The sequence below is a fragment of the Callospermophilus lateralis genome, chromosome 10 (genome assembly GCF_048772815.1).
Source record: "Callospermophilus lateralis isolate mCalLat2 chromosome 10, mCalLat2.hap1, whole genome shotgun sequence".
Taxonomy (NCBI): domain Eukaryota; kingdom Metazoa; phylum Chordata; class Mammalia; order Rodentia; family Sciuridae; genus Callospermophilus; species Callospermophilus lateralis.
In genome coordinates, this window is record NC_135314.1 from 13,156,892 (window position 1) to 13,164,187 (window position 7,296).

Sequence of the window (7,296 nt, forward strand, 5' to 3'; positions counted from 1 at the left end):
AACTAAAGAACTCTAAAGACAGAAATTTAAGAAAACCTTAGAACATGGAAAGATCTTCCATGTTCTTGGAAATGCAGCATTAATATTGTCGAAATGGCCACGCTACCAAAAATGCTATACATTTTTAATGTAATTCCTATTACGATTCTGATGACATTTTTCATACAAATTGAAAAAGCAGTATGAAATTCATTTGGAAAAATAAGAGACCTAAAATAGCCAAAAGCAATCCTTAGCAAGAAAAATGAAGCAGGAAGCATCACAATACCATACCTTAAATTAAACTACAGAGATATAGTAACAAAAATGTCATAATATTGGCACCAAAATAGACATGAAAACCAATGGTATAGAAGAGAAGACACAGAGACGAATCCACATAAATACATGTTACCTCATACTAGACAATGGTGCCATAAACATACACTGGAGAAAAGATAGCCTCTGCAGCAAATGGTGATGGGAAAACTGGAAATACATACGTAATAAATTGAAATCATACCCTTATCTCTCACCTTGCACAAAATCCAATGAAAAGTGGATCAAGGACCTGGGTATCTACTAGAATTAAAAGTGGGTCCACATCTCCATCATATTGGCTTAAGAACCATTCCTCAACAAGACTCCAAAAGTGCAAGAAGTAAAATCAAGAATCAATAAATAGAATGATTTCAAACTAAAATACTTCTTCACTGCAAAGAAAACAAGAATGTTAAAGAAGAGCCTACTGAATGGGAGAAAAACTTTACTGCATGAACCTCAGATAAAGCATTAATCTCTAGGATATGTAAAGAATTCAAAAATCTTAACACCAAAATAACCAAATTACCCAATCAATAAATGGGCTAAGGAACTGTACAGACAATTTCCTTTCATTCTTTTCACAGAAGAAAAAATACAATTGATTGACAACTATATGAAAAAGTGTTCAACATCTCTAGCAATTAGAGAAATGCAAATCAGAACCTTAAATCTTAAGGTTTCATCTCACTCCAGTCAGAAAGGCAATTATCAAGAACACAAGCAACAATAAATGTTGGCAAGGATGTGGGGGGAAAAGTACACTCATACATTGCTGGTAGGACTGCAAATTGGTGCAACAATTATAGAAAGTTGTATGGAGATTTCTCAAAAACCTCTGAATGGAACCACATTTGAGGTAGCTCTTCCTCTCCTCAGTTTATACCCAAAGGACTTAAAAACATCATACTGCAGTGACACAGCCACATCATTGAATACGGCAGCTCAGTTCACAAGGGCTAAGCTGTGGAACCAACCTAGCTGGTTTCAACAAATAAATGGATGAAGAAAATGTGGTACATTTACACAATGGAAGATTACTCAGCCATAAGTAAAAATGAAATGTTGTCATTTGCCTGTACATGGATGGAACTGGACATTATCATGCTAAGTGAAATAAGCCACCCCCCACCCAAAAAACAAACAAACAAACAAAAAACAAAACCAAAGGCAGAATGTTCCCTCTGATATGTGGATGATAATTCAAAGTAAGGTAGGGGATGCTAGAAAAGAATACTTATTTTGAATTAAGTAGAGGTGAGGAGAGGGAGAGGAGGAGGTATGGAGGCAGAAAGGACAGTAGAATGAATTGAACATTATTATCCTACATGCATATATAACTACAAAACTGGTGTGATTCTATATCATGTACAACCAAAAGAATGAGAAGTTACACTCCATTTATGTATGATATATCAAAGTGCATTCTACTGTCATATATAACTAATTAGAACAAAAATTTTTAAAAGAATATAAGCAACAATAAATGTTGGTGAAGATGTAGGGAAAAAGGTCCTCTCATACATCACTGGTTGGACTGGAAATTGGTGCAACCACTCTGGAAAGCAGTATGGAGATTCCTCAGAAAACTTTGAATGGAACCGCCATTTGACCCAGGCCAAATGTTCTCTCTGATAAGTGGATGCTGATCCACAATGGGGCGGGGTGCAATTGTGGGAAGAATGGGGGAATGGGGGCAAAGGGGAGGGGGCATGGGGGCAGGAGCGATGGTAGAATGAGATGAACATCATTGCCCTAGGTACATGTATGACTGCATGTATGGTGTGACTCTACATTGTGTACAGAAAGAGGAATGAAAAGTGGTGCTCCATTTGTTTACAATGAATCAAAATGCATTCTGCTATCATGGAGAACTAATTAGAACTAATAAAAAATACATTCTACTGTCATGTATAATTAAAAAGAATAAATTTTAAAAATACCAAAAAAATTAGCATTCACTCTTTCAAATGCCTTGCCATTGTAGGAATGGCCAATATCTTCAAAGTTCATGGATAGATCAGAAGGACCAAATGAGCCATGTGCTCCCTTTTGCTTTGTCAGATTTTAGCTGCTGATGAAGTATTGGTGGAAAAAAGGATACTCAGACATGGAAAGATATGTTTTTGTTTGGTTATTAATAGTTAATTTAATTTTTTAAAATTCAATTCACATAAAATCAATGAGACATCATCATCATCATCATCATCATTATTATTATTATTAGAGAACAGCTTGACACCTGAGACAGAGATAAATCTAAATTATGTCCCACCACTCTTAATGTAGGCATTAGAGGAATTGCTAAAGAAGCAAGGAGCTTCTACTTATGGTTGCTGATCCTAAAGGTCCTCTGGTTCACAAATCTTACCAGTTCTGCTCCTTGCTGTCACTGCACACTGAAAATAGTCACAGGTACATCAATGTTTCAGAAACTTGCTTTTCCCCAAGGTTCTCATTCAGATCATTTAAGACTTCTGAGATTCACAGAGGTCTGCTAGCCTCTTTCAGCTACCAATGGATATTTATTTGTCATAGTCCATGTGCCAATAATTTTTAAGTCATTGTGTTGTGTGAAATTTATTATTGTCTCTGCATTTATTATTATTTCAGAGCCTCTTGTTCATATCATGACATGCTAGAAGTGGCAAAAAGACAATGTATTAAATGTTTGTGCTGTAAAAGAAAAAGTGAACAAGTTTTCTTCCTTTTGAAATTAGGCAAAAAATTGTTTCTTGATCTGGCATAATATATTAACTAAATTTGTTAAATTATTGACCACATGGATCATTTGTTTTTTAAAAAATAGAACTAGAATTTTAGTTTTATTTTTTTTGTACATTTCTCCAATTTTAGTGCAATATCTAGTATGTGAAGGAAGGTTTGGTTTCTTTTTTTTTTAATTTGTTCTAATTATTTATTCATGACAGTAGAACACATTTTGACACTTTTTGATAACTGTTGCCTCTTTTGCATATCTCCATAGGAGTCCATAAACTCAGTATTTTCTATTAAAGTTTTAGAAGATCCAGAACATATTGTATTTCACATTAGATTCTTGTGTTTTGTTATTGCTTTCCCATTGGGTTATTAGAAAAAATTAGATTGATCGAATTCAAATAAGGATAATCATGATGTTATGCTCTGAATTTTGGTTAGGGTGCCTTTATATCTTTGGTCTAGCCTATGGGAAATGATCTTTAGTCTCTTTCTATTCAAGATGATTTTTCTGAATTCTAGTGACTATTTTCTTTTCACCTTGATATGAACACACTGATATTTTTTCATCTCATTTTTAAATGATTATGTTTTATATCAGGAAATGGATCTTTACAACTTTTATGAATTTCTAAAATGTCTCATGGAGAAACCTGGCTCATTTAAAGTCATTATTCTCTGAATGATTTCTTATCAGATTGTGTCTTTTTTATGTTTCAAAATGTGGTGTTGTAGATATTAGATGTCCCCCAAAAGCTCATGTGGGAGACAGTGCAAAAAGGTGCTGAAGCTGGCCTCAAACTTGTGATCCTCTTGCTTCAGCCTCCCATGTTGCTGGGATTACAGTTGTGGGCCACCGTGCCTGAAGGGCTATGAGAGTTTTAACCTAATCCATGCATTAATCCCCTAATAGAGATTAACTGGGTGGTAACTGTAAGTAGGTGGAGTGCAATTGGAGGAGTAGGATCTTTGGGTTACATGCCTTGGGGTGTATATTTAGTTTTTGGTGAGTAGATCTCTCCTTCTCTCTCTCTCTCTGATTTATGGTGGCCATGTCCTTGTCACATTTTTTAAAGCACTCTCTTCCACCATAATGTCCTCCCCCCAGTGCTCAGAGCAATGAAGTCAGCTGAAGTCAATGAATGAGATCAATGAAACCATGATCCTTAAATAAACTTTTCAACCTCTAAAATAATTCTTGTCAGGTCTTTGGGGGTCAGCAATGAAAAAATTCACTAAAATACCAAGTACATTTTCCCAGCCCTGAAGAACTGATAATGGACTCAGAATTCTGCTGATTACTCTGTCATACGAGCCTCTTGCCTGATTCCTGGAGTGGAGAACTTTAAAATTTTACACCACGATGAAACATATTTTGCATCTTAAGAGTATCAGTTTTCTTATTCTTACTTCTCCATCAGCATTTCATTGCATTTAGTGCTGTCAGTTTGTTACCCAAATGAAACATAACTACTTTAAGAGTGGAAACAATTTGATTCTGGAGAAAATTAGTACATGTAGGCATATACCTTTGATAAACATCAGACTTTGAGATGAAAGAGAAGATAAAACTAATGCTAATTCGATACTGAGAAAATAACTCATGGTTTTGATAAACTTATCTTACAATGCATAATTCATGTACTTTTTCTAAGTGGAAGAATAAATTGATACATTTTGAAACACTATTTGGTTGCCATGAAGGTAATCCAGAACATGATTATTAGTGCAGACATTTTCAATATGATGCTTCCTGAACTCATTATTTAGGAAAAATGCTTTTTTTTTCTTTTTTACAAAAATTGAGGAACATTTCACAGAGGTAGATCTGTAGCTGAGATAATGCAAACCATTTTGTGCAACTTACACAAAGAAAACAAATATATAAAATTTTAAATGGTCTGATACAAAATAAAATTATCATTGTAGAAAATAGCCATTTTAAGAACTTGAATGGGAGCCATTAGCAAGTTAAAAAGGTAAAAGAGAGTCAAACATAAATATAAAACACACTTTGCATGATCTGTTAGAAATATTATTTTTTCCCTTTTCATTAATGAGCAGAAAAGAACACTGAAGAGTGTGTTTCTGATGAAATACAAACATGTTTGCATAAAATAGCTATTTTAAAAACTTATAAGCAATGAATAATTGTAGAAAAGGTGAAAAGACAAACAAAACAGTTTTTTTTTATGATTTTAGAAAGAATTTATGATTTTATCCCATTGATTTAAAAACCCTTGTTGGCCATAGAAGACCTCTGACCTGCTTGCTTTGTCTCTCTTGCATGTGTACAAACACTCTCTCTCCCCCACTTGGGTAAACAAAAGCACACACACAAAACTAATCACTTGCAAACACATAAATATACATGTTACACTGATGAAGACAATTTAGAACAACTGTAGCAAAGCCATTATTGCAGTGAAAAACAATTTATTTAAGATATGTATCTTTTTATACAGCCATTGTGAATCAGATTCAATCACATTTTACATAGTGTTATAAGGATAATTATAAAAGGAAAAACTTCTCCAACAATTACATAATTCAAGAGGTAATGAGGAATCAATAAAAGCATGCTGATTCCATTCATTTTTTTCAATTAGTTTGGTATATAGTTGGTATTGATGAAGATATTCAAACATTTCTCATGTTAAGAAAGTTGGAGATGATTCCAGTGAGACAGGACATGACAGCCAATAGGCTCAGCAGGTGAGGAAATGCCTCAGTAGAAGCCATAGGAATAGTATCTTCTGTAGCAGAGTGGGCGGCAGCATCCATAACCATAGCCACCATAGCCACCATAGCCACAGCCTAGGCCACCATAGCCATAGCCACCATAGCCACAGCCACCATAGCCACAGCCATAGCCACAGCCTAGGCCACCATAGCCGTAGCCCAGCCCACCATAGTAGTTGCCATAGTAGCAGCTCATGCTGTCAGGAGTGGAATGTTCAGTTCAGGATCAGGACGTAGGTGTCTTGAGTCTGGATGTCACTGTCTGCCACCTGCCTTTTATACCTCCTCAGTGCGTCGAGGAGAAAACCACAGGCAGAGCCTGTCATTTTATCTCACTCATGTGCCTCAGACAACGTCATGGGTATTTTGAATTGTTGTAAAAACAAGCCTCATAACTGAGATAATATTTTTGTATGTCAGCATTGCATGATCAATTAATGAGCCTTTAAAATGAAATTCTTGTCTTATTTTGTATGCTGTGTCTCATTCTATATTTAGTTAATTGAATACCTATGTCCTGATTACATGGTATAATGTAAATCATGAAACAAGTGTCCTGTGTTCTTTTTTGTTTGTTGTTTTTATTTTTTCCATTACTCCATGGCTGTTATTATTTTTTTCATTTTGTTTTGTTTTAATGAGATAATCTTACTAAAGAAACATTGTGAGTTTTGCTCTTTAAGGATGGGATAGCTGTAGTTTCTGTTAATTAGTAATCTCGTGACAAGTTACTGACAAATGTAAATGTGCCTGGTATTTATTCTAAGCTGTTGCTTCAGAATATTTTTTTCTTTCTTCCAGAGAGTAAATGGTCATTTTTTTTAGTAAGAAGCTACACATTTTCTAAGCTTCTCTTTCTCACCTAACATTAATGTGTTATATATCTAACTATAAAACACTAAGATTAAGTTGGGTGCTCCATCCTGTACCCTCATGTACTTATTTATGTATTTAATTTTTACCAGGGTTCTTATATGCTATTTTTGAAAACTTACAAGTACTTATGGGGGGAGAATTTGTGTTAAAAATGGTATAGATAGTAAGGTTCATAAATAATGCAGTCCTTCACACTGAATGAAGTATTTGTGGGAGTGGATACAACCAATCATGGAAATACATCTGTTTTGTTTGATTTAAAAATATTAATGAAATTTGTTAAAATACAATTTACATAACACAAATTGGTTAAGAGCAAAACTCAGTGTGTTTGATGAACAGAGATCAATATAAGTTATGTATCAGCCCTGTACATACAGTTATTGAAGATTTCATAAGGAAGGAAGAAGCTTCTACTCTAATTCTATTGACGCTGAACCCAAGCTTCCTCTTACCCTACAAATCCACCATCAAAATGATTTTTTGTTTGTTGGTTGGTTGGTTTAAAATTAATATTAATTATCTCATGCCCAAATAATGCTTGCAAACTCTATTGGTCAGTCTGAATCCTATTATTAACATTGACTTTTTAAATATGATGAAGAGCAGAGTAATTTCTTGAAAATCAAATTAAAAGTCAACTGATTCTTCTGCTGGAAT